This window comes from Filicampus tigris, chromosome 5 (genome assembly GCF_054856515.1).
Source record: "Filicampus tigris isolate MCC_2025a chromosome 5, RoL_Ftig_1.0, whole genome shotgun sequence".
Classification (NCBI taxonomy): Eukaryota; Metazoa; Chordata; class Actinopteri; order Syngnathiformes; family Syngnathidae; genus Filicampus; species Filicampus tigris.
In genome coordinates, this window is record NC_141221.1 from 22,096,277 (window position 1) to 22,122,271 (window position 25,995).

General features: G+C 40.0%; 1 protein-coding gene across 8 annotated transcripts in view; it reads left to right on the forward strand.

Annotated features, from left to right (window-relative positions):
• The window catches only part of arvcfb (ARVCF delta catenin family member b), a 240,610-nt gene that overhangs the window by 46,769 nt on the left and 167,846 nt on the right, over nt 1–25,995 (forward strand). Inside the window, exon 1 of one of the 8 annotated variants that reach the window (XM_086030445.1) lies at nt 10,199–10,213. The exons of the other annotated variants lie outside the window; for them this stretch is intronic. The gene's annotated coding sequence lies outside the window, so the exon portion shown is untranslated. Of the gene's footprint in view, nt 1–10,198; nt 10,214–25,995 lie in introns of those variants that run through there. 8 annotated transcript variants of the gene reach the window in all.

A 25,995-nucleotide genomic window follows, 5' to 3' on the forward strand; every position in this document is an offset into this window, starting at 1 on the left:
TGTTAAAAAACATTTATTTACATTTTTGAAAAGTCAGTTAAGTCACAAAGTAAATATGTTGTCATCGTAGAAACATACTTCAATCATTTGGTGCGGTTGAAAGAGAGAGGTACATTCACGGGTGAATGTTGAGATGGTGAATTTTTCCTTATCTAATTCGCTGCCAGACATTTTCAGACCCTCTTTTTCCCTAACATTAGAATAAAACATCAATAAATTCCTCGGATTGAATGGCTGGACTGTGAAAAGACAAATTCGTCAATGGCAGTGAATTAGTTATTAAGGAATTTATTGATACACTGATGCTAATTTTGCTATAATAGCGTCCATTTACATCATCAAACAAAACTACACTGAGATAAAAGCTCCTCTGTTGAAATTAGGAATATTGCTTAGAATCCCTAAACGCCCTTGCTTTTCTTAAAGTATTTGTCCTTTAAAAATATTGTCTAGTTACCACTTGACAACCAGTTTGGTAACCCGGGTGCTAGGAGCTGAAGTTCAACTAATTTGTGGTAGCTTGACTAATGGTCTGTCTCCTCTTTGGTGCCTTGGACAAGAGGACTCTGTGGTTATTTTACAACAACACAAGAGTTGCTAAAGGATGTTGTTTCTTTTTGCTTGGAGAATAATCTTGTTTGTGGCAGCGAAGGCAGAAGTGTACTTAAATAGGTTGGCAGTTGATTAAGCGGATTCCAACTTCAGGTCATGTCTTGTTTCCTTTGTGGTCTTCTGGGAATGAACTTCTTTGCTGGTTCTTCATGGGGGGTACTACATCACTGGATATGCGTCTGTGCAGCTCAATGAAGAGGCTAGGCCTTGGAGAAGATAATCACTTTAAGGTTTGGCATGAGGGGGAGATGATCAATCTTGCAACATATTATTGTGAGGAGAACCAGACTCTGACACTGTCTCTGGATATCTCCAACCCCCAAGCTATGATTCTTCTTCAGGTGGTTCCTAGTCTACTATCTCGATAAAAGGCAGGACTACAGGGATAAAACAACAAGTTTTTTGTTTTTTTTCGCTGTCTTGAGCTGCTACATTGCCTGCAATCATGCAGTCCTTCCTTTTATGTTTCATCAAGGTGAGAATAAGTGGCCAACGGTAGATTGATTGACAGCAAATTGGCTTTGATAGAGGTCAAAACCACACTTTCAAAATCTCCTTGAATGCCCCATAATTCTAGCAGGAATCATTGAGCGCATCAGACACCTGTCGTCCTTGTAGTGGATAACTCCCTCCTTGGGAGATTGATCTTCCTCCCACAGGTCATAAACATGCAAGTTAGGTTAATTGGACACTCCAAACATTTTACACGTTCAATATAACAAAATGAATGATCTCCCTTTGCGCAGTTTGTGTTCTGCCAACAATGTCATTATTTTATTTAAGTATTGTATTATCATTGCCGAACAGAAGCTAGAGGACTTTTTTTTTTTCTTTAAATACTATGCAACAGGTCCATCTTGCAACCATCACTGAGTGATAAATGGTTATCAGCAAGGTGAAGTGCACTGAAGAGAGGCGCTATCCATCCAAAAGCTCTCCTCCCTAATCAAGGTCATTTGAACCTTAAATCGTTGCCCTTCCAAAATGTCTGCAGTTTAATTAACTCTCTTGAGCTTCACGGAGCCATTTTAATGGTATGGGAATGCATATTAATCTACTGGCAAGGAGCCAATTATGGTTGACAGTCAATGTGTGTGCAGGCCTTGCTTGGACTAATATGACCCACCCAAGCTTGGCTCTTATTTGAGATCTCATAGGCATACTTGACACATATTTCCTACTTTTCTGCTGTGTCATAATAATTCCAATATCATTAGTAATAAAGATCCTCAGGGAAAACCATGACGTCACAAACATGTCATGTTTTTTACCGAGAAAACGTAACACTCTCATCGTGAACATTTTTCAGTAGCTCACAACTTGCTTCTTGACATGTTTGTTGATATTTTGCGCCAGTTTATACAAAGGGCAATCTGAAAATATGATATAACTACTTGTTGCTAAATCTTCACTGTTTTAAAGTTGTAGTACCTACAATAAGTGGAGATCATCCAGACCAACTCCACCGCAGTACGGGAAATTTAGCGCACAAGACAGGAAGGCTCTCCAGCGTGCCATTAAAAGTACACAAGGCTTCTGTGGAGTTGCCTTCACACCACTATACCACATACCAAGATGACAACTTTGCAGCAAAGGCGGTACAGAACATTATCTGAGACAGCACACATCCACAAAAAGCACACTTCTTTTCAAAGCTCTTCCATCAGTGGCGCAGAGCAACAAGAGTAAAAAAAACAAAAAAAAAAACAGCTTCTACCCACAATCTATCAAAATCTTGAACAAATTGCAGCAAAATCTGTGAAACACACTATGCAATAATTTTGTTTTTGTAATCCTGCTCACTGTAATGTTTATGTTGTGCAATAGTTCTGCAACCTGCAATACTTTAATAGTTGAATGCCTACCTATTTTCACATACAGTGGAAACTCGAGGTTCCGAACTTCCCTTCTTACAAACATTTCAAGTTACACACAAAGGATAATGGATGGATGGATGGCTCTGTGCATAGCTCATTGTAATAGTTTTTTTTAAACTCTTAATTAGAACTCAGAATAATGTAAAGGTTACGGTTGACTTTAAACGCCTCAAAAACTAAATGTCTCCGCCGCGGCAGAAAATAGAAAGCTGTTGTGTGTGCAGCAGGAAGTTTAGCTTACACACACACACCCACGCACACACACACACACACACACACGCACGCTTCTTCCAATCAGAATTCCCATAGTGGCGGCCCAGATTTCTGATTAACATGGCAGAAAATGTTTGACTATATATATATGACCCATACAGTACTTATTGTATTGTGGCATATCATCTTATCATTATTAATTAAGGAGATTACTATCAGTATTATTAATGCGGCACGGTGGATGACTGGTTAGCACGCCCGCCTCACAGTGCAGAGGTTGTTGGTTCGATTGCAGCCCTGGCCTCCCTTTGTGAGTTTGCATGTTGTCTCCGTGTCTGCGTGGGTTTTCTCCGGGTACTCCGATTTCCTCCCACGTGCCAAAAAAAAGCATGGTAAGTTGATTGGACACTCTAAATTGCATGGTTGTGAGTGCGGATGTTTGTTTGTCTCTGTGTGGCCTGGCTGGCATCGAATTCGGGGTTTCCCCCGCCCACTGCCTGAAGACAGCTGGGATAGGCTCCAACACGCCCGCGACCCTTGTGAGGGTAAGTGGTATGGATAATGGATGGATGGAGTATTATCAAGAAAACTTGTAAAGGTGAGCTACTCTGAATTGACTGTTAGAATACAGATGTGGCTTTTAATTTGGCACCTAACCCATCAATCAATCAATCAATCAATCAACCAATCAATCAATCAATCAATCAATCAATCAATCAATCAATCAATCAATCAATCAATCAATCAATCAATCAATCAATCAATTACTTTATTTATCCCCAAAGGGCAATTAATTAAGAGGCATTGAGAGTATCAGAGTTACAGTCACAAATACATAATCCATAATGGGCAAAATTACATATAAACTCCAAACGTAACTCATGTTTAAAATACCGGGATGACAATGGGCTGAAGAAGGGAGGGGTCATAGTTTAGCAAAAATCTCTAATGAATCAAATGTGGATTTCGTTTTTTGAGTCCTACCACAGCCGGCACCTCAAGGGCAGCCACTCATAAACCGGGAACAGAATATGAGCAGGGCCTCGATAACAATCTTCTCACGTTACTGCTGGTCAGTAAGATCTCTTCCTGGCTGGCCAGTGGTTTTAGAACATACATGCATGAGAACATCCTCTCATGATGTTTTTACTGACATCAAACGTCCTTCATTTCCTTAAAAGCTACTGCCTTTGATGACATTTTTTTCAAGAGCTCTTCAGTATTATTTGTAAATTTAAGTAGTTCATCAAGGATGGTTCCCAGATATGGTTTGTTGGGGCTGTTCCGTCGCGAAAAAAGACAAAACTATATTTTTTACAGATGAACCCAATTTTCCCTCTTCATCCACTCGTTTTACTCTGGATGAGAGTTAGGGCATCATATCACTTCTCAATTGCTTTTTTGTCTTTGACTCCCTCCAATATTGCTTATTTGGACTCATTGGATGTCAGAATGTGCTGGGGCAATGACAGCATATTCATTATAGGACTTTGCTACGTGCATTCACACCAAGGAGAGCAGCCACATTTGAACAGATGCAGCACCTTGAATTGGTTGCGAAAGGTTGGTCAAATACATTTTCTTTCATACATTCACCTCCAGTTTAGTCTAATTTGCTTTCCTTCAAAGGAGTTAGTTTGTAATGATTTAGGCTTCGAGTTCATCTCGTCTACGGTAATTTAGTAATGATGTGGTTAACCAGACCACCAAACCCCAAGTATTTGCAGGGGCTTAAAGGAAACTTGGACAATTGTATTCATGACTGAGTCAATATCGTTTTGCAGTACCTGGTGGTTGGACGATTTAGAGCTGGTTGTTGCTGTTTGCTGCTGACTGACATGCATTTAGATATGTACTTGTGAAACTAATGTGTAATTTCTGTGTTCTAGTCGTTTTGCATGTCATGGTGGTAAGCATTCACCTGAAAGTTTAGATGTTTCGTGTGGAGTCAGCAGTGTCGGAAAAAGATTGGAAAAATTGGGAATGAGGACTAAAACAAGATGGTGTTGTGGAACCCCGTTTTTGGAAAAGATGTTTTTGTGGTGTAATTGGTTGGTGCACAAAGGAGCGTTAGGGCCACACTGAAAAAAAAAACATTCACATGAATAAGTCAACATTAAGATCTTAAAGTAAACATTTAACAGGAAAGACAATAAATAATGAATAAGCGCACAGATTGATTTTTATTTTTCCTTCAAGTCATTAAAAAGCAATTATGACACTTGAGACATTCACATTTTTATCATACTTCATTGCTTTATTGAGGACATTTGACATTGAACTATTATCCTGTAGCAGAAAAACGCAATATTAATCACAATGCCTTGTTTCAACTCGTGGGCCTGCATAGCACATATTCTTGAAAAAAATATGTTTGGGTTGACTTCCCCTTTAACAAAAAGATTGATGACATGAATATAAATAAATGTGACTGTGACTATGAGTGGTTGTCCGTTTCTATGTATAATGCACCCTGTGGTTGACTGGCAATCACTCCTGGGTGTTTGCCTTTTGGCCAAACTCAACTAAGGTAGGTTCCAGCTGCTTGCAACCTTCAACAGGACAAGTGATATAGAAAATGGATGCGGATGGATTGATTTTATGCAGTGAGGCTCAGCACCCTCACTTCAGTCCAATCCAACACTTTTGGAATGAACTAGAACAGGAGTGTAAGCCAGGCCCCCAGAAAAGAAGGCCCGATTCCCATAGGCACTTCAAAATCGTGGCAAAAGCCTTTCCAGAAAATGTTCAAACTACTCATGAAAGTTCATTTTTTAATCAAGGTCTGATATCGTCCTCCATCGTAAATCAAGCTTCGCTTCACACAGAACTCAACCAATCAGAAGCTAAATGTAACTGAGCCAATGAGAGGACGGAGAAATTCACTCGCCACAGGGCATGCTGGATGCTGGTTTCCGCAGGTGAATCTACAATCTGATTGGCTAAAAGAAGAATCAGTGATTTCAATGGTGTGTGTGTGTGTTGTTGTCGCCTGCGCTCGAGATTGTGTTGGACGAAACATGTGCATGGCAAAACATCAAACGACTGGAAGGCGTGCGGCCAAGAAACACACTGTGAAATGAAGACAAAAGACTGTTGGAAATAAATTATTACCCTTTCATCTAAGTTGCGAATATAGGTCTGAGTGCACATCCGCCTCACAGTACAGAGGTTGTGGGTTCAAATCCGAGCTCCGGCTTTCCTTTCTGAGATTTGCATGTTCTCCCCGTGCCTGTGTGGGTTTTCTCCAGTACTCCAGTTTCCGTCCACATTCCAAAAAAACATGCATGGCAGGTTAAAGCAACACTGTGTCATGTCAGTTTTTGTTGATTATGGCGGCGCCATGTGGACAAAAACGGTAGTGTTTTGACAAAAGTCAACCACATTTCACATGCGTGCCAGCGCATAGTGTCGTGAAATCCTGAGCTCTCCCTGGCCTGCAAGTTGGACTGAAATACATTTATATTACCAGTGGCTGTGTGAAAGACGAATAGCAATAAGGTAATCAATCTAATTTCGTTCATACAATACTTTTGTTTCTTTGTTTGTATTGGGACTTCTGCCATGACACCAGTAATAGCGCGTAGACATTCAAATCGACTTCCGTCCTTATAGCGACAGGAGGAAGTGAGTATGCCGTAAAGCAATTCAGGACATTTGTATTTTTTTTTGTGTGCCAGGGTTGATCCCACCTTCCTCAAAGTTGATTAGTGCCAGTAAAAAGGATACAGACCAAGGGCACGACGACTAAGTCCCGTTTAACTGCTTGTAAGTTAATGTTTCATCGAAAGAGTTGTGAAAAAAAATCATTAAGGTCGATTTCTTGCCCAGTGCTGCTTTAATTGACCACTCTAAATTGTCCCTAGGTGTGAGTGGTTATTCGTCTTTTGTGTGCCCTGCAATTGGCTGGCAACCAGTTCAGGGTGTAACCCGCCTACTGTTCCACCATCTTCTGGACTGTCCTGCATTTGAAATGTATATATTGAACTTATAACATTGTGATATAGTGGTGCAGAACTTTCGTATACGGCGTGTGCCAGTTTTACTCCAAAATGCCCCTTAACTTGTTGTATCGTGTCAGTGTGTGTTCTCCATATTTCTCCGCATTACAGAAGAGTTGTTGATTGTACTACACCATTTTCTACACAGTATATCCTCAGTAAAGAAGGATGTGTGCATCATGCAGTAACTATAAGTTTTACAGTATATGGCGTTTTCAATGTAGGTTGACAGTGTTGTTTCGACTGCATTGGGAATTTGGGAGATGCCTTTGGTAGGCAGTTGAGTGTTGCCGTAGACAGGGAGCAGCCAGCGTGACTAATCTAGGCATCTCCTCTGTGGCGAGCAAGAATGGCCGTCCTTCACGCCTTGCTGATGGAAGCTGCAAACCTGTGTCAGCCCCCCAACACACACACACGTGCGCACACACACACACGCACACACATTACCATACACACAACAGTTGCCTTGGTTGGGAATGTTGACGCAATGTTGCGTGGTAGAAGTCATGACATCAGACTCTCAGTTGGACCTTAAGTCATCTGTTTCCATCTTCAGTGGGTAGGAAGTAAAGTTAACAAGTCCCACCAAGTAACGATACAAACCACTTTAGATAGATACTTGTATGCATTCTATGCTACAACTAGAAGTTTTTCAGGGACCCGATACTTCATTTTTAGGGTATTTTTAATAGTAGTTATACTGTATGTTGTTATATGTACACAAAATTCAAGAGTGAAAAACTGCCTTCCTTTGTGTTCCCAAGGAGACAAATTGGGAGTATGCAGCGGTTTGTGAAAATAGGATTGTTTTGTTCATGCTGCAATGATAGAACTTGAGGAAACCGTCGTCATGTGTTTGCCTCCCAGCCGGCTGGAGCTCTGTTGTGTTTTCAACCACAGTGGGACAAATGATGAATTTGTAGGGCTTTGTAGGGCAGGGAAAAAATAAAGTAACCCAAAATACATTCTTCTACAAAATAATTCTTGAGAGACAGATGTGACAAATACTTGAAGAGAAATGCAGGATAATTACACTGTTGGGCACTGTAGCCACTGTCCCTAAAATACATATTTAAACTTGCAGTGTTTTTAAATAAGTTTAATTTGGGAATGTTGTATACACAATAATGAACGGCAGCTCTTGACACAGTAAACTCCAAATTTGATTTGAATTTGATCCGAGCTGCTGATTGTGTTGTGGTACATACGTCTGCCTTTATTGCAAGTGTAGCATGAGTTCACTTCTCACTCAGTGATTTTAACTTTCAATGGTTGTGTGTTTCCAAATGTTCCCTGTGGCTGACCAGCGACCAGTTCACGGCCTAGTCCACCTTTTGCTCGGAATTGGCTGGGATAGAGCTCCGGCTCCCAATGACCCTGAACAGGATCAGCGGGATAGAAAACAGATGGATGGATGATTTTGACATGCCACTCGATTGTTTATTGAGTCTATACTTTTGTAGCGAAAATGGGGGTCAATCGTAAGAGTGTCAATAGTTTGTAGCGGCCGGGAGCAATGCCTGCATTACTCCTGCGTGCCTCTAGGGGCACCACGCCAAAGTTTTATGTTATTTAGAGGGGGAATTTGAAAAAAAAACCTCATTAAATCAGTCATAAAATGTGACGGTGCTACAATAAAATGAGTTGTGAGCTCTTGGAATAAAATAGAGGTTAATACCTAGACCCAAACACACACAATTCACGCTTGACTTCTGTATTTGGACAATGTTTATTAACTATTCTAACATACAAGAAAACACTACGATATAGCAAGTCTAAATAAATGAAGAAACAAAATAAGAAAACAAATATTGAAATTAACAGGTAGGAAAGGAAGAAGGGGAAGTCTAGGTGAGCGTAAGGACGACAATATTCAAGTCGGCGGACTTTATGAAATGCACAAAGTTTGCTAGCGTCCACTATCAATTTGTATGCACCCACTGTGAAAGGCCTCGGCGAGTCACACAGTAGTCACTTACATTTGCTGAAGCTCACGTGATGAGCGAAGAGGGGAAGGAAATTCACTCATTTGCAGATGGAAGAACAACCAAAAAATACAAATGGAGGGAAAAAGAAGGGGAGAGAGAGACTGCTGGGAGCAGGACCAAGCTTTGTTGGGTTCTCAGTCCGAACGGGACAGAGCCGGCGTGTTGCTTCAGCGGTTGCTGCCCAAGGGCCGGAATCCGGTGCGTCTGCCACATGTGTGGTGATGAGGTTCGGAGTGGTTCAATTTAGCTTTTCAGGTCAACCGTGGTTGATTTTCGGGCGCGTGGACGCGCCATCAAAAATGCGGCCAAATGATCCAAAAGTTGAGAAGTGAAAAAGGGAGTTTGGGAAGTTTCTTTTGAAAGGAGGATCTTGTGTTTTGGAGAGGGTGAGATTTTTTTGAAGAGCCAATTCTTGAAGAGATTCTTTTGAGAGAGCGTCAAGTTGAGAGAGCGTGAGGGACAAAGGCCAGGCCTTTTTATCTCCCTAAGAAAAAGGGGAGGGGGTCAGGTGTTTTAAGGCCGTTCAAATCCACATCCGTTGCCTGGAGAGGTTTTCAGGTGACGACGAGTGGCTCCTTATTTGGATTTTGGGTCTTCCTGAATCCTAGCATGTCCTTGTAAAATCCAATTGGTCGGGGTCCCCTGGTGATTCAATTGTTTTTAAGTGAGGCTAGAGCAGACTTGATGGCTGACTCTTGTCTTCAGCCCTGAAGATGTGGTCCAAATGAAAGCATATTCACTAGACTTTGCCGTGCCAGTGTTTTGTGCCAAGCAGCAATCCATTCATTTTTAAAATGTGCTGCAAACTGCAGTTTTATTCCTAACCGCGATTAGAGCAATTATTGTCTTTTTTTTCGGCAGGCTGTCATATCTGTTAGTCTAGACCAGTCAATGTTCAGGCAGCATTGTAGTCTAGTCAACATAACAGCACATTAAGTCACACAACCAGGTTTTGAAATGGAAATATTTTGTATCTGGTCTTTGTTCTCCAAATAATCAACTTGGATTTATAGTATTTTGGAAAAGAGCTCGTTTATATATAGTTTCATTATATATATTTTTTTTAAAAATTACAGGAAATCACTCTGCATCAAACATTATAGTTGCAATGATTTTCTAATCAGTTCTTGTGATAACATAATTGTACTGAACATTACAGCTGTGAAGACAATTTACGTTGCAGTTCAATGAAAATACGGTAAACAATTAAATTGAACGACCGTCCGGAAAATTCTCCCTTCAGGAGGAATTTAATGTTCAGGTTTGATTTCTGATGTCTTTGAGAGGGATGGTAATTTATCTTAATGGTGATGTTTCGGGCTGTTAAATTGTGCTGCTGAGGTCCATAGGACAGAAGTTGTCCTTCACCAGGGTACTACCCATAGATTCTGCATCTTTTGTGATTTGCATTTAGCACCTTGGACCCGTTTGGCCACTTTTCTATCGGTGCCGGGAGATAAAAGTGCAGATCACCAGAAGAGGCGGGAGGGATTATTCACCAAAATGGAAAAGAGCTTGCCAGGTACACAAAATGATATTAGCTTGGATTTTGGTCAGTTAGACCAAATACTTGGCTGGAAGCATGATAAGATCAACGCGAGTGAGGCAGCGGAATGCAGCTGAACTTTTCAGTTGAATTGCGTTGTGTGTTTCTTCAGCCTAATGATGGCCTCCTTCACTTGCATTTAGGTCTTCTTGAACTTCATATTGGTATCTCAGGTCAAACAGTTGCAAAATGCCACTGCAATACCTGCTGTAAAATCCACTTACAGCCTTTGTCTTCTTTATCTTAAAGTACCAGCAATGTACCACGCCACCTATTAAACACTTTTGAGCAATTGCCCAAATACTTTTGTGCTGGAAAATGGATGTACATGCATGAAATAGCTGAAACAGCAAAATTATATGCCATATCTGTAGGAATCATTTTAAAATTAGAGCTTGAAAACTACCATTTGATTACATTTTTAGACCAGGAGTGGGGAACTAATTTTCCAAAGGGGGCCGTGTAAGAAGGGCGACGCTAACACACTAATCAATGGTGTTCTATATTAATTTAATGTATTTATATTTCACAATGTTATTTGTACGTCACCTTCATTAATAATTAGCAACCCGAGTGAGTAAATTTCTTCCTTCCTCATCTTCAAACATCTTTTAAAGGAAAGAACAGAAAGAAACGATGCTAAGAGCTGTTAATGTACATCATATGTACAATTATGTTTTTGGAGACCCTGTAATGCTCAGTTGTGCCTCAAAAAAGTCTTGCTACCAACTTCTTATTTCTCAAATGATTTGACTGTGCATCATTTGTGTTTGCATGAGAGGCAGGAAGGAAGGGAGTTTTCTCTCCTTTTCTCCAGCTGGAGAAATACTGACCTGGAATGTTAATTGGTTTGACTGGTCATCCTCAGAGATATGAAACAAGGTCGTTTCCGTTGAAGATCACAATGGCAAGATCACAAAGTATTGGGTGTGTGTGTACTATATGTGTGGGAGGGGATGAATTATTTTTTTATTTCCCGCCTCTCTCCCACACAACACTAGGGCTCATCAACCCATAACAAATAGAAAGTCTGAGGTATTAGAGAATGTGCAATGATTCACAGGAAGGCTCAATCAGAATATATTATTCAAAGAGAAGCAGCAATGTTATGAAGTTATGGTAATGAGGAGCTTACTGTGCTTAATGCCGTTGAATAATTCCTCTCCCTGTCCTTCCTCTTCTTGCCCTTCTCCATCATCCTGTCTACCGTCGATCTTCAAGAGTTGCAGTCAAGAGGGCAGTATTGTCAAAAAGCAGTGTGCATGCTGGTTAAGAGAGGTCATGGTAATTTAGACTGACACTATAAACTGCTCACAATAGAGCTTGCATTTTAGCTGTATCCTCCCACAGAGCATAATTATAATAACTCCTATACCTCATGTTATCCACATTGCGTGAACTATACTGCATTGAATGTATAGTTCAACAAATAGAATTTCTACCACATGCAAAAGTGTGTATGGACGCACACATACACTTACTATAATAATGTACACATGCTCAATCTAATAAATTGTCAGCCTTGGTCTAAAGGCAAATCCTCATAATATCTGCCTAAGTACCGCCTCTCCAATTGGTAGCTATCTTGTCTTGGGGCCCTATTTTGGTAGACTTTCTCGGCGTAAGAACTGCATTTTCGTGCCAGCGCGAGTCTAGTCTAGCGTGTTTGGGGCTGTGCTGCCACTCTCTGGGGGTGCCGGCGCTTAGCGTAAAAATTGTGCCAAGGCAATGATCTAGTTCAGTGTGTTTGTGAGTTTGGTAGACACGCTGTGCCTCACTGGGAATTCCTGCCGCACCCCCCAGCGCATCTTGCAATTTTGTGACAATAAGTAGCATATATTTCCGCTAGCTAAAAGGAGGCCTATTGTGCAACTCAAGAGGTGTAACCAGATTTTGGTGTATTTGATCAAGGCGCAGGCAGACAAATTTGGCGCTCCGTGAACATGTATGGTGGACATCATAGTATTTCAATCATAAATATGACACCAGCATGGTACATTCCCACTGAGTTCTAGAAATCGATAAATTGAAGGAATTATAACACGGTCATTTTAAGAATAATTTACCGTCACTTTTTTTGTGGGGGGCACATTTGGACGAGCGGGAGTGCAAAGCAGTCTCCAACTGCCCACGTAATATGCACGGCCGACGTCATCATCTACAAGGGGAGGTCTAGTTTATCGGCTGCCAATGCCAATGCACGCTAACGGACTTCTGACGGACTAACCGACAGATTTAACTGAGGTACCGACTGACAGACTGACAAACTGACGATTACAATTTGTTCGTCACGGAAAATGACGGACTGACGAATGATTGACGGGTACCCGGGCCGCTGATGGAAGATGAATGATGGACCGGCAAAATTCTGTGAGTGAGCGCTAATTGACTTAGGAGTCCGACCAGTTCGGGCTGTAGTTTGCCTTGCACCCGAAGTCGTCCGAGTTAGGCTCCAGCTCACCACAACTCTAAACAGAATAAGCGTTTCAGAAAATGGATAGCTTTATGTTCTAGAGCACACGACATGTGACCCATCCACAGGGTTTGATTGTCCCTTGTAGTCTTTATGAAGTAAAAAATAAAAAATTAAAAATAACGTTAAAACAAATTTACAGGTTTTACTTTGAAAGTGGCACTTGTGTTTTAATGTGCAAGTGTGTCAGCAGTACAAGCGAGCAAGAGCAAAGACATTTTGAAAACTGATGTTTTTTTCTTTTTCTTTTTCCCAAAAAGTGATTAGCGACAGTGCCAAACAAGTGCTCCTCATGTTAGCAACATTACCATGTCCTGCATGGTGGAGATAAGAGAGGAATTTTCCCTGGTAAGGATTTGTGGATACTGAGTCTGTGGTTTGTGCTCATAATGTCAGCATCATTTTAAAATACAGAACAAAAACAATGCACACTGTAGACATGTTTTTTTGTGATTGTTGGTTAAATAGTGGGATTTTAATGAGTGCTTATTTTAACATTTCATTTCCTAATTATAACATCTACCCCATATAGGCAAGTAGCATCAAACAATATATTTTATTGTTTTTTTTAATAAATACATTGAAATCCATATGGAGCACTATTGATTAGTATGTTAGCGTGGCCATTGACAACCTTTCCAGTGTCTTATATGGCCCCTTGGGAAAAGTTACCCAAATCCTATCGAGAGGTGTTGCGACAAGGACAAAATGTTATGATTTTCCCTTAATACACCACAATAAAGGATTTAAAATACATTATAACAAGATCCAATTAAATGATTGACTTTAGCTTTAATTTCAAATGTTTCACACAAATATGGCATATAATTTTTGAAGTACACCCATTCTATACAGAGTACCTCCATTTTCCAGGGCTCACAGTATTTTGACAATTGATCCCAAGTGGTTAATTGGCCATGTGTTGTACATTCCCATCACTTGTTACTTTAAGAAAAATTGAGCAACTTTGTGGAATTTATATCAGGCATTGTGTTAGTATTTTGGAACTACTGTATATGACTTGCGATACTAATACAAAGTACAAGAAGATCAAAATGCAAATGAAGGACGCCATTATTAGGCGGGAGAATTAACAAAACGCAAGAGCGAGTAAAAATATTAGGTGCTACCAAATCAAGACTGTGGATAAAATTAACAAAAAAACGTTTATTAATGTATTTTTCTGATCTTATTAGTAATGCTGGTTTAATGACACACTCCATAACATCTGAAAACATCGGTCGAGCCTATCCATGTGATTACAGATTGGATTTAGAAAATATCCCCAATATATTTTTGCGCAATGATGATAATAGAAAAGTATGGCGAAGAATGGGAACATCTCATGATGCAAAGCCGTGCTAGTGTCCCAAACGGGTGGTTTGTGTGAGGAACGACATCCGGTGCGAAGACTGTGCCATACAAATCATGTGAGTGGCTTGCTGTGATGAGCCCTGATGGGACCAGCTGCAAATCACAACTACTCATTGGGTCTATTAATTGAACGGACTGGACTCACTGGTGATTCTGAATGATTCAACTTTTTTTGTGAAGCCTCTTTAAGTTATAATAATCAATCACATTTTCATTTTTTAATTTAATCCACTAAGGTGGTCTACAGTATAAAGGTAAAATAATAAACATTCTGTCATTTGTCCTCATATGTCTGAACCTAACTGCAGTTTGAAATTTCTTCTCCCCTTTCCAAGTAATGAATATATCTTCAGTCAAAGTATCAAAACATCTCAGCAGGAGGTTTTCAAAGCAAAAGCAGATTTTCTTTGATTGCTTCGGAGTAATTTGTCCCTCGGCTGAGTCGCAGCATGGGGCCACAGGAAAACCTCTGGGTGGCAGAGGGACCGTGTATGGATCTGGGAGGGGGTGAGGATGATGAACTGACTGTCTGGGCTAGTTTGTATGTTATTGTACATCTTGAGATGAACACAATAGATTCTATGTGCCACATGCTGTAGCACGTTGTTCTCGTCTGCACTTCCAAGTTTGTAACTGTCATGGGCTGTCTTTTGAGTTTGGTGTTTGACTTTAGTTTTGTGTTTTTCCTTGTGTTCCTTTGTCTGCCTCTCGTTAAGTTAGTCCACCTGTGCTTGTCATCCCGGTCCCTTGTGTTAGCCAACCAGCTTCCTCCTACCCTCTGTCTTGTCCAGGTGTTCCTCGTTGTATCATCAACTTGTCTGTATTTAGTTCCCCGCTTCTTTTCAGTCCTTGGTTGGTTCGACTTGGTTGGACTTTCAGTTGTCAAAGTCAAGTCCAGTCATAGTCCTAGAGTTTATTTAGTTTGTTTTGGTCATTGTTGTTTTTTGGACTTCAATATTTTTGTTGTCAGACTACCTTGCTAGCCTTTTTGTTTTTTTCTTTAATCAAATACTTGACATTGCACTCTGATTTTGCCTCCTGCATTTGGGTCCACCGCCACGATAACCTGACAGTAACGACTGTTTCTGTCTATGGTGAGCAAGGTTTAGAGAGAACATGATGACCTTCAAGTCGGTGAAGCAGAATCTGAAATACTTGAATTGGTTGGCCCCTCTCTTCCACTGCTTCCGCTTCCATTTATTGTTTCCCTTTAGTGTAAACTCATTTTCTAGTTGCACATTAGTTTGACTTTGCCCCTTGCAGCATTTGTGACCTTCTTTTTTCTCATTCCATTTGAAAACTGCTACAATCCCCCAGTCTCTGGTTCTTACACTAGGGAATTTTAGCTTTAGCCCTAACCCCGTGAGATCTTCAACAAGCTATTACAACTGCTGAATCTCTGGATCGCTTTCAATGTTATCTAAAAACTAGAGGAAAGAAAGAAGCCCCAAAAAGAGTAAGATTGAACATTCGTCGAACTCCACATATGTAGCTGACCTCCATTCTTTTACAATTTTGACTGATTGATTGTACTGTGCATCTGCTGGTGTGGTACACAATTGAAGATAGAGTAACACTCTTTAGGGTATAAAAACAACAGACCATATTGTGTGAGTCTTTTTGTAGGTAGGTGTTACGTAGATTTAGGATGACGTTGCCTGGTGACTGTATGATAGTAGGTAGCTGGTGTATGACGAGTTAAATAATTGCAGTAATAAAATATTTGCTCATCTGTTGCAATGCCCCAAGTACTCTTTGTATACATTCTGCTCTTTGTATACATTCATTTTCATTATTGGAGGGTTGCTTCCATTGATTTTGTTCCTCTACCAGTGGTATAGTTTTTTCAGATTGCTATCATTTTACTGTAGAATCAGAATAGTTTTATTGCCATTGTAATACAGGGTGCAATGAAATGGAACAGACACAACTCGTCCAAGAGACATAGAAAAAGGATGACCAACGGAGGGATACACAACGGGAGTCCACCAAGTCCCCTTGTACAGAGCCTTGAGCCGTGACAGATTAAAAGAAAAAACATAAGGGAAGGAAAAAAACAACAACCCCAGACTAAGCTCCTGTAAGAGAAGAACAATATGCATCTGGAAAAATACTCACCAAACAGGCACGCATTAATAAACAACACACAGACTAGCACATGGTAAAGTTTATGATAGCCATTATTAGGGCTGGACCTATATTCAATATCAATATGTATCGTGATCAATATCAATAGAAAATGCCTTCGATAAAACTTAAATAGAAAAAAGAATAGGAAACAAACCCGATCACTTGAAGGTGAGTGATGTAGGCAGTGAGCATCCTCCTCCAAACACAAAAAAGTTAAACCAGTAAAGAAGAAGCCGCTAAATGGATGTCCTTAATATGTTGTCAGCTATGGGCATGTGAAGCCCTTTGAGACTTTCTTGTGATTAAAGACTATATAAATAAATTTGACTTGACTTGACTTAAACCAACGAAGAAGCAGCAGCTAACCCAATGGAGCATGCGTGCGGGCCTGGCGAGCGAGCGGTGTAATGTCATTCAAATAAATGACCAGTCGAAACAGTACAGCTCTTACAATAAAATTATATTATGCATAATAACCCGATTAACCCTAGGACACTGTCGGGTTATTTTCACCCACACATTTTTTTAATGGGACATTTTGTATTGGGAAATTAAAGAATACAACTTCCAATTTGGCATACAGTGTTGTACTTTTACATGAATTGATGAAAACTATTTTATCCAGGATATTATATCAGGTTAAATGTACCCGGCGGCCATTAGCGATGGTGTTACTAATCATAACGTTAGTGTTCTAGGGTTAAAAACCTCCGGATGGAGACATGGTGTACAAGTAAAGGACTTCCCTGTCTTTGACATGCTAGCACCAGCCATATCGACCCTTGGCATCGCACTCAAGTTAAAATCAAGCAAGTAAAATATGAATGAACTGTGGAAATAATGAGTCCACTAAAAAGATAAAAGTAGTCTTAAGACGGTTGGTCGACGACAATGTATGCACTGCAAGAGAGTATTAGTTCACTTCCATTTTATGAACATTGAATGAAGGCTAATATACTGTATGTGTATCAACAGTACTGCTTTGGGGTAGCACCTAAAGCAAATAAGCATTTACAATGCACTGGTGGAGGATAAACTGCACATAACACTACATAACAGTGTTGTATTATGTTCGATCTTATATTTTCAGCCCTGTCTAATCAATAAATAAATACAAATACAAACAACACAAAAACAGTATATATTTGTTTAAATAGCTTTAAAACAAAATAAATAATGATCAATATTGAGTCATATGAAATACTTAGATTGTGACCATTTTTCAGACATATCGCCCAGTCTTACTAAGCACATTATGCTGGGTCACACTTTACAAAAACAATGTGACTAGTTTACAGCCTACTCAAACGCATTTCTTGCTGTCAACATTGTTTCAGTTAAGGCACTGCAAGGACCGAAGCTCAGGGCAGGTGCAGAGCACAGCTGACAGGAAGGGAGGAAGAAGCGCATTATGTTCATGCACATGGAACACCAGTGTTGACACGGCTATTGTCAAAAAGTCCTGTGGTGCTTGCGGTGCGCAAACGGGATGTGACTGAGTATTCGTGAGAGCCACTGCCTACCTGCCATTTTCTTTTTAAAGATTTTGTAGAGCCCCGTTGTACAGGGAATTTGTCTTCCACAATGCAATGGAAATAAAAGAGCTCAAAAACAAGAGACTGGGATGAGAAGCCTAACATGGATGTGACAATGAAGAATTATCTGTCACAAAAACAACGGGTTACCTAATTATTTCAAGTCATCATAGAATAACTGATTGAGTGTTGATGAAGGTTGAAATTGAGCCAATGATTAACAAATTATGCATTTTTGTTGCACGTACAATTCTGAGCAATAGACACTGTTATATACTTGTAGTATTACTTTCCGCCCACAATAGCAACCTGGCAAGGCTCTCTTTGACATGGGACCCGCAATCAAAGCAAATAAGCTGCTGCTACATTACCCATCACCCACAAAGTAGATTTTTTGAAGAGGAAAATGGTGACCTGCCAAAGTGGCTGGTGGCACAAACAGCCATTAACTGGATGAATCTATCCAATGTCTCTGCATTCAGCTGGTGAAGATTTTCATCCCTGAAGGGGAAATGGTGCTGGGAGGGCTGCCATGGCATCGCCATGGATCCAGATGGCCCAAAACATGAGGGGATGCATGCGAGCAAATTATCAGCAGACCATATTCCATAAAGTACAGGCTAAACCCCAAACTGGAGCAAAGTCAAAACTATATGTTATATGGCTGAGATGTTTTTTTCTCTGTGCTCCACATATGGAAGCATATCATATGGCATGGCACACAGGCAGAAGGAATAAATTGCCGGTATTTGATGGGGTCAATGTCGAACTTCTTCAACGATGCCTTCATGGGCCTTGCTTTGTGCACTGGGGGAACAGTCATTCAAGAACAGTAAACAGCTTTGCAACAGATTGTTGTTGTATAGCTCATTATACTGTACGCTCTACAGTATTTATATTCATTTTCTTTGCTATTTAAAGGGTAAGTCAACCCAAACATATTTTTTTTCAATATGTTCTATGCAAGCCCACTAGTTAAAACAAGGCAGTATGATTAATATGAAATATGAGTTAAGCAGCAAAATCCTCCCATTTTTAGCCATCTCAGGGGGCGGCCATTCGTCACTTCTGTTGACTGAAAATGACATCACAGTTGCTCAGGTAACGACAATCACGGCTGACCTGTTTTCTGAAGCTGAGCTGTGATTGGTCGTTACCTGAGCCCTGAGGAGTTGTGATGTCATTTTCAGTCAACAGAAGAGACAAAATGGCTGGCCCCTGAGATGGCTAAAAAGGGATAGATTCATATTTCACAAGCACAATATAAATCAGAATGCTGTTTTTCAACTAGTGGGCCTGCATAGAACATATTCTTGGAAAAAATATGTTTGGCTTGACGTCACCTTTAAGGAATATGCATTTATTTATTTGACCAAGCATAGTGTTGTCAGAGCTGTTGATATTGTCTGGACAAATTGAGGAATGAAGATACAGGGGCGAGTTGACACCTCACAGAGTGTAGCTATTTAAAGCGGATAAGCCGACCATTTACCGACAGCACTGAAATGGCTTGCAGTGGTCAATAAGTACAATATAGTACAACATTGCAATGTGGAGCAAAACTCATTGAGTACAGTACAGTATTTGCTGTGAAAGTAAGTCTCGCTCAGATGTAAATGTTTTAATGTGTCATTTTGACGCTGTTACTGTATTACGATTAAGGAGGTCACAGCAGTCCTTGTGGCATCCTGGGGCCTGTCATATGTTACGTGAACTCACCTCACCTTGGAGCGCTCACACAAATGCATGAAGCAGCACGAAGCAGACTGCACATTAGAGTGGGGAATTTGACAGGCTTGGGCCATGCAGCGTACTGCTCTAAGTGCACTGTGCACATGGGAGGACACCACAAAGGTGTGGAAAACAATTTTGTTTTATGAATTCCAGATGCAGTCGCGCATGACTGATGGTATGAAAGTGAAGGGGAACTGTAACATCACATTCTCTGCCCCCTGTTATCTTAACATTAATTAAAAGTTCTTTGTTTGGATCAACTCACACTTGGGACTCACATTTCCTGAGAAGTGTCTTGCAAATTTGACTGTCAGCACTTTGATCAAAAGGATTATAATGAGACGTCCTATTGAAGGGAACGAGCACACTTTCCTCCACACAAGCCTCATTTGTGAATTGTTTGGGTGAAGCTTTTGGGCTGGTGAATATAAAACAGAAGAGGGAACACCCAGGAGAAGCTTCTGTTCAAGACTTCCTCCTCCTTTGTCGTATCCTCCCAATATAATTTGAATCTACCGGAGCCATTGACTTGTTTATGTCTAGAATATAGCTCATTCACATGATGTCTTCAATGGTTCTATTGCAATTACAAATTTCCATTACTGACTCTGGGGTGCTCACACCTTTTCAGCATGCGAGCTACTTATAAAATGACCAAGTCAAAATGATCTACCGGTACCTTTCAGGTTTTGCATATTTGTAGTGGGTAGGTCCTACCCACTACAAAAATGTAAAACATATTTATTTTCAAATATATTGAGGATTTTTTATTTACAATGTATGTTGATGTACCTTGCATAACTGCATGAACCAATGTTGCACTCAGCAACTCGACATAATTAACAATGAACACCTATTTTTTTTTTTAATGTTATGCCATCCATTGATTGGATGCAAGACTCCAGTTCCTTTTACAGATGTTTATTGCTCAGCAAAATGCCGTAAAACGCCAACACACCATCCACCCATCCATTATCTGCCGCTTATCTGAGGTCAGGTCGCGGAGGCAGCAGCTTCAGCAGGGAAGCCCAGACTTCCCTCTCCCCAGCCACGTCTTCCAGCTCTTCCGGAGCCAACACACCATTCCAATATTATTTGAATATACGATGTGTCGGGATAGGAGGATTGTGCTCAGTGAGAGAAATATTGAGGCCCACCCTGATTTTTCCAGGCCCACCCATTAGCCACGTTCTGGCTCCGCCCCTGCAAATGACGAGGAAAAAGTAAGCAACACGCAGGATGAATGCCGCTACAAGTGCTCAGTCTCCGCATAAAGCGTACAGAGGTTCTGTAATATGCAACTTCTGGTATGACATTTTCAAAATGAAGCCATTGTATTTCAAAATACAGATGGCAGCCATTACAGATGTCATGCAATCTACCAATACTACCTTTGCAATCGACTGGTAGACCGCGATCGACATTGAGCAACCTGCTCTGGAGAAACTGTGAGGTTGTATAGGCGACCTATTTATTTATTTATTTATTTATTAATATTATTGTAGAGTTTTCCCCATCACTTGCAGCTCACCACTTCTGTTTAAACTAAACTTATTGTACGGTCCTTTCTCCCATCTCTTTTCACCGGTGGATTAGATGAACATGACTAACACACCTTGGCACAAAAATGCCTCCCTGCGTGATGGGAAAAAAGCATATCATCATGAGAGAGCTCTGCTTCTGTATTCTAGTACGTATTCCGTTTTTTTATGAAAGCATAAATGCACTATCTTTGCTCGGATTTGATCAAAGACGACGGACATTTCCAAATATTTCTTCATCAGTTTTACTATATCATTCATCAAGCTTGTGATTCACTACTTGTGATTTAATCTCTTAGTCTTGATCCTGATAGATGTTATCTTTGCTCCACTAGTCTTGTTCCTCCTCCATTTGCAACACAAAGAATTTATTTACTAATCAGCTTCCGTACCGTGTGTTTAATTTGCTTTCTTTTAAAACACTGCATTGAAAAATTACTTTCCTAATGCCGTTGTGGCAAGTGGCCTCCAGATTCTGTCAGTTATGAGTGATTAGACCTTAGCTAGAGCATTTCTCGCAGGCATTTCTGGGATATGAGCCAGCATTGTGCATTGTGGTCAAGATAGAGCGTCCACTAATGAGTGACAGGTCAGCCTTGTTTATGGATTAGGGTGGCTATGAACCTGTTCAATTAATGCCACTTATATCTTGGCTCATTTCCTCCACCGCCATCACTTTGTGCCGGATGCTCTGATAGCAAACACACAGGAATCCAGATAATGACAGTACGGACAGAAAATCATACATCTGTGGAACAGCAAGATAAAAGTATCTTTGATTCTGTTATACCTCTGTCTCCCTTGCTTCTCAACATTTCTGTTATGCAAAGTTTAGTCTTTTGTTAAGGGACAAACATGGGTGAAGGGATGTAAGGGTTTACAAATTAGGGCACCCTAATTTAAAATCAAACAAAAAATGTTTATACATTTTTAAATTCGATTCGATTTTTATTTGGTGAGCTGTTGTTGTGCCCATTGTTCTCTCCTCCCTCCTGCAGTGGCTCAACTTCTTTATCCTGCGTCAATCTCTATCTTTTTATTTATCATCCATTATTTTACTCTGTGTCTCTATCTTACCCAACCGGCCGAAGCAGGCACTCGCTCCACAGAGCTGGGTTCTGTTTGAGGGTTTGGGTAGGTTGCTGCTTGGTGTTTTTTTTTTTTTTTTAAGCGATGTTGAAAGGGGTCTTAATACTTGATCAGCATTTTTTTTTTTTTTCGGGCCAATGTTGAAATACTGGAAACGTTCGCCCACACTGCGTCCAGACTGAAAGTGACTACCAAGTAACTATGTCTGTACAATGGATATAAAACCTCTATTCTCTACACACCCCTGTTCAAATACATCAACCCAAAAATGTAAACTTAACTCGAAATGCCCATGACTTTGAAAAAACTGAAACCAAAACCCCTCACAAAATTCGTCAAGCTTAACATAATGAGATAATTTATCTACTTCATTATACTGTACTCAAATACGTGGATTTGTATGTACAATGATATTACTATGAAAGTTTTTTTTTTTTTTTCAATTCAAGTGGAAGTGGACTATAATTAAAAAAACTATAATTCCACCAAGATTATTTTAGTCTCTATGAATCCCATGGAGTGAAGACCTGTGTGAAAATTCCACCAAAACTAATTCCTTAATTCATGTGAAAGAATTATGCTTCCAGTCTTTCTTATAAAAGTTAAAAGTTATTACATTTAAAAAAAGAAATGACAATGTATGTATTTTTTTTAATTAAAGGGGCGTAGTCTATTTAAGACTGTATGCGTCCTCCAGCTATTCCCACTTTAATCTTTGTGTCTTAGGTTTTATCAGTTAAGCAGTGGTATAACTAGGACGTTTAATTCTGAAACACCACAATTTATAATTTCTATTAATTATGTCCCACTAAAAATGTGTGCATAGTCTGGGTACAATCAGAGGCAATGCGGTTTTAAAATGATGTCTGAAACCTCAGCCCGTGTGTTATTGTTTTTAGAAAACATAACCATGGGCCTGATTTTCCCTTTGGCACATAAGTCCTTTTCTGAGTGGCTGAAGTTACACGGTTTTTATTTACGAGAATTCTGCCATCCAGACTTCTGACACACACACCTTGTGTAAATTATGAATGAAGGAGTCCTTATCAAAGAGGTGTGATTTCTTGACAATGTCATTTGAAGGGAGCATGGGAGCAGAATGGACCATTTTTTACTCAAAAATCTCTTTTTATATATTTTGTGACATCAAACATTCTTAAGAAGATACATTAAGTCTGTTGTATGGTCAATTTAAAATGAACTCCCAAAACCAGTTCTTTAACTGCAAGCGACATGCAGTGACAGGCAGGGAGGGATTCATATATATATATTGTCAGGGCTTCACATGAATGACCACAGCCTACGCATATAGTAACAAACCAGGATTTACTCTTTTAAAGTGCTTGAGAAAACATGCTGCAGTGAGACTTGGACTGGATCATCAATATACTGTTCCTTTTGTGTCTTCCGAGTACAAACAAATCAATTCAATGGGCAGACTGGCTTGCGGTTGGCTTATAAAGCTTGTAAGTTACAAGAAGAGATTGTTTTCCAGCACATTTGTTTCCCCACTACAGCTCAGGATTAGACTTTCCTCTGACAATCATAGCACCGTACAATATCTTATATTTATGTTCACTCATCAAAGAAAATCATGAGACGCTCATGCATTTCATATATTATTATTTGATGCATGATTGATTTATTCTACTTTCAATATATTGTTGCCAGAGTGCAGACGAAATCAGTGTGAATTCTTCAAAATGTAATTTTGATGAATGCTGTCACTATCAGGCTTCAGTACCAACCACACATAAGATCCAGAAAAAAAAAAATCATCCTTCTGACTATGCACATAAGCTCACATAGGGTCGTGAGTGAGATGGAGCGTATCCTGGTTGACTTTGGGGAGGCTGGATACGCTCTGGATAGGTCAGCAAATGAAGTCAAGTATTGTAACTATTTCAACAGAGATGATCCTTGCTGTGATATTTAATTGGCAAAAAAATGCTATTAAAATCTCATTTAGTCTGTTTTCAGTATGACAGAGTTTTTTAAGCCCCATTTAGCCACAATGATTGTGACATTGCAAACCAGCACCACCTTGCAAACGACTTCTTCCTGCCAGTGTCTAGTGTCGTGTCGAGAGGGAAGACAACATTATACCAAGTCCAAATGACTTTCTGGTAACACATAGCTATTACCTCCACCGTGATCTGTCTGCTCACCTCAATCTCTGCTCAGTGTCAGAGAGAAAGGGGAAACAGAAGCAGTATTTAATTAAGTCGGTAATGCATAGAATAGTACAACCCTTGCAGAGATTTCAAGGACCTTACTCAATAAATAATTAGTCCTTGCTCCAGTACCTTGATCTTATAGGCTTTTGTTTTTGTAATCTTGCTGTAGGTTGCGAGCAAACTCTACAAACCCTTGAAAACCGCAGCACGGTCTTCACATGCAACTTCGGACGCTGAGACAGAACTGTGTCAGAATTCTGCTTCCTCCCTCTCACATGGTTCAATCTATTCTATTTGATATATTTTTTTCTTTTTCCAAACCAGTTGTGATGTTTTTGTTTTTGATCTCCCTTGTTCCCTGACAGAAACATATTTTCTTGACAGTATTTTTGCCTTGTCAATTTGTACTTTGTTGGCAGCTGTGAAATTTGGGAGGAATTTCATCAGTTAGAATGCAGGTCTTTCCCATCAATGTCTGTGATCTCTGCAGTAAAGACTATGGCCGCATTTTCTACTTTGTCTTTACTCTTTTGTTTTTTTGTTTTTTACCTTTTAATCGATTTTATTAATGGCCACTTTTTATATGATGCAAAACTGCAAATTCCAGTTTCATAAAACAGGTCAGCTGTGATTGGTCGGTGTGAGCAGTTGTGATTTCATTTTCAGTCGACAAAACACAAAATGGCCGCCCCCAGAGATGGCTAAAAACGAGTGCATCTTGCTGATTAACTTATATTCCACAAACGCAAAATTAATCAGAATGCCGTGTTTCAACTAGTGGGCCTGTTGGGAAAAGATTCTTCAAAACACAAAATGGCCGCTCCCGGAGATGGCTAAAAACGAGTTCATCTTGCTGATTAACTTATATTCCACAAACGCAAAATTAATCAGAATGCCGTGTTTCAACTAGTGGGCCTGCTGGGAACATATTCTTGCAAAAAATATGTTTGGGTTGACTTCCGCTTTAAGTTACAACTTTGGAAACACATGCTTCAGTTGTTTTTAATATATATTTTTGATCATATTTAAGTATCGCAATACGTATCGGATCGCAACCCAAGTATCTGGATCTATATCGGGTTGGAACAAAAGTGTATCGTCCCAGCCCTAAACAGCAATTTGATTGTCTCAATATTTATTATAATTATTAACATCATTTTCATATATTCAACACAGAGCAACCTCTCATTGCCTAGCTGATGGAGTTTGGACGTGTTCAATTACTGCCTGGGATTGAACTAAAACAATATGGTCATATTGATCACAAGACAAGTCAAAAGAAAGTTGGATTTTACTATAGTTGCTTTGGTGATGGTTATATAATTCGAATTTTGTCTCTGAAACTTGTGAAGATTTAATGAATGGGTATTTGGGTAGCCAGAAATAATCCATCGTCATTATGATTAAAAGTACCTCCAAACATTCTCACTTTTGATTGACAGAAGGGACATTCAGGTAGAGCTAAATCTAGGTCACACGTATGACGCATACACACACACACACACACACACGCATACACACCCCCACACACACGCATACACACCTACACACACATTCAATATCAAAGAGAAGTAGATGCCAGGTTTTTGGTCTTTTTCAAGCAGCCGGGGAGGCAGGACTTCAGTGAAGATGTGATGGATTGATGCTCTCAGTCTTGGCAAGTGATGGCTCGGAGACGGTGTGTGTTACTCTTCTATCAGCCCTG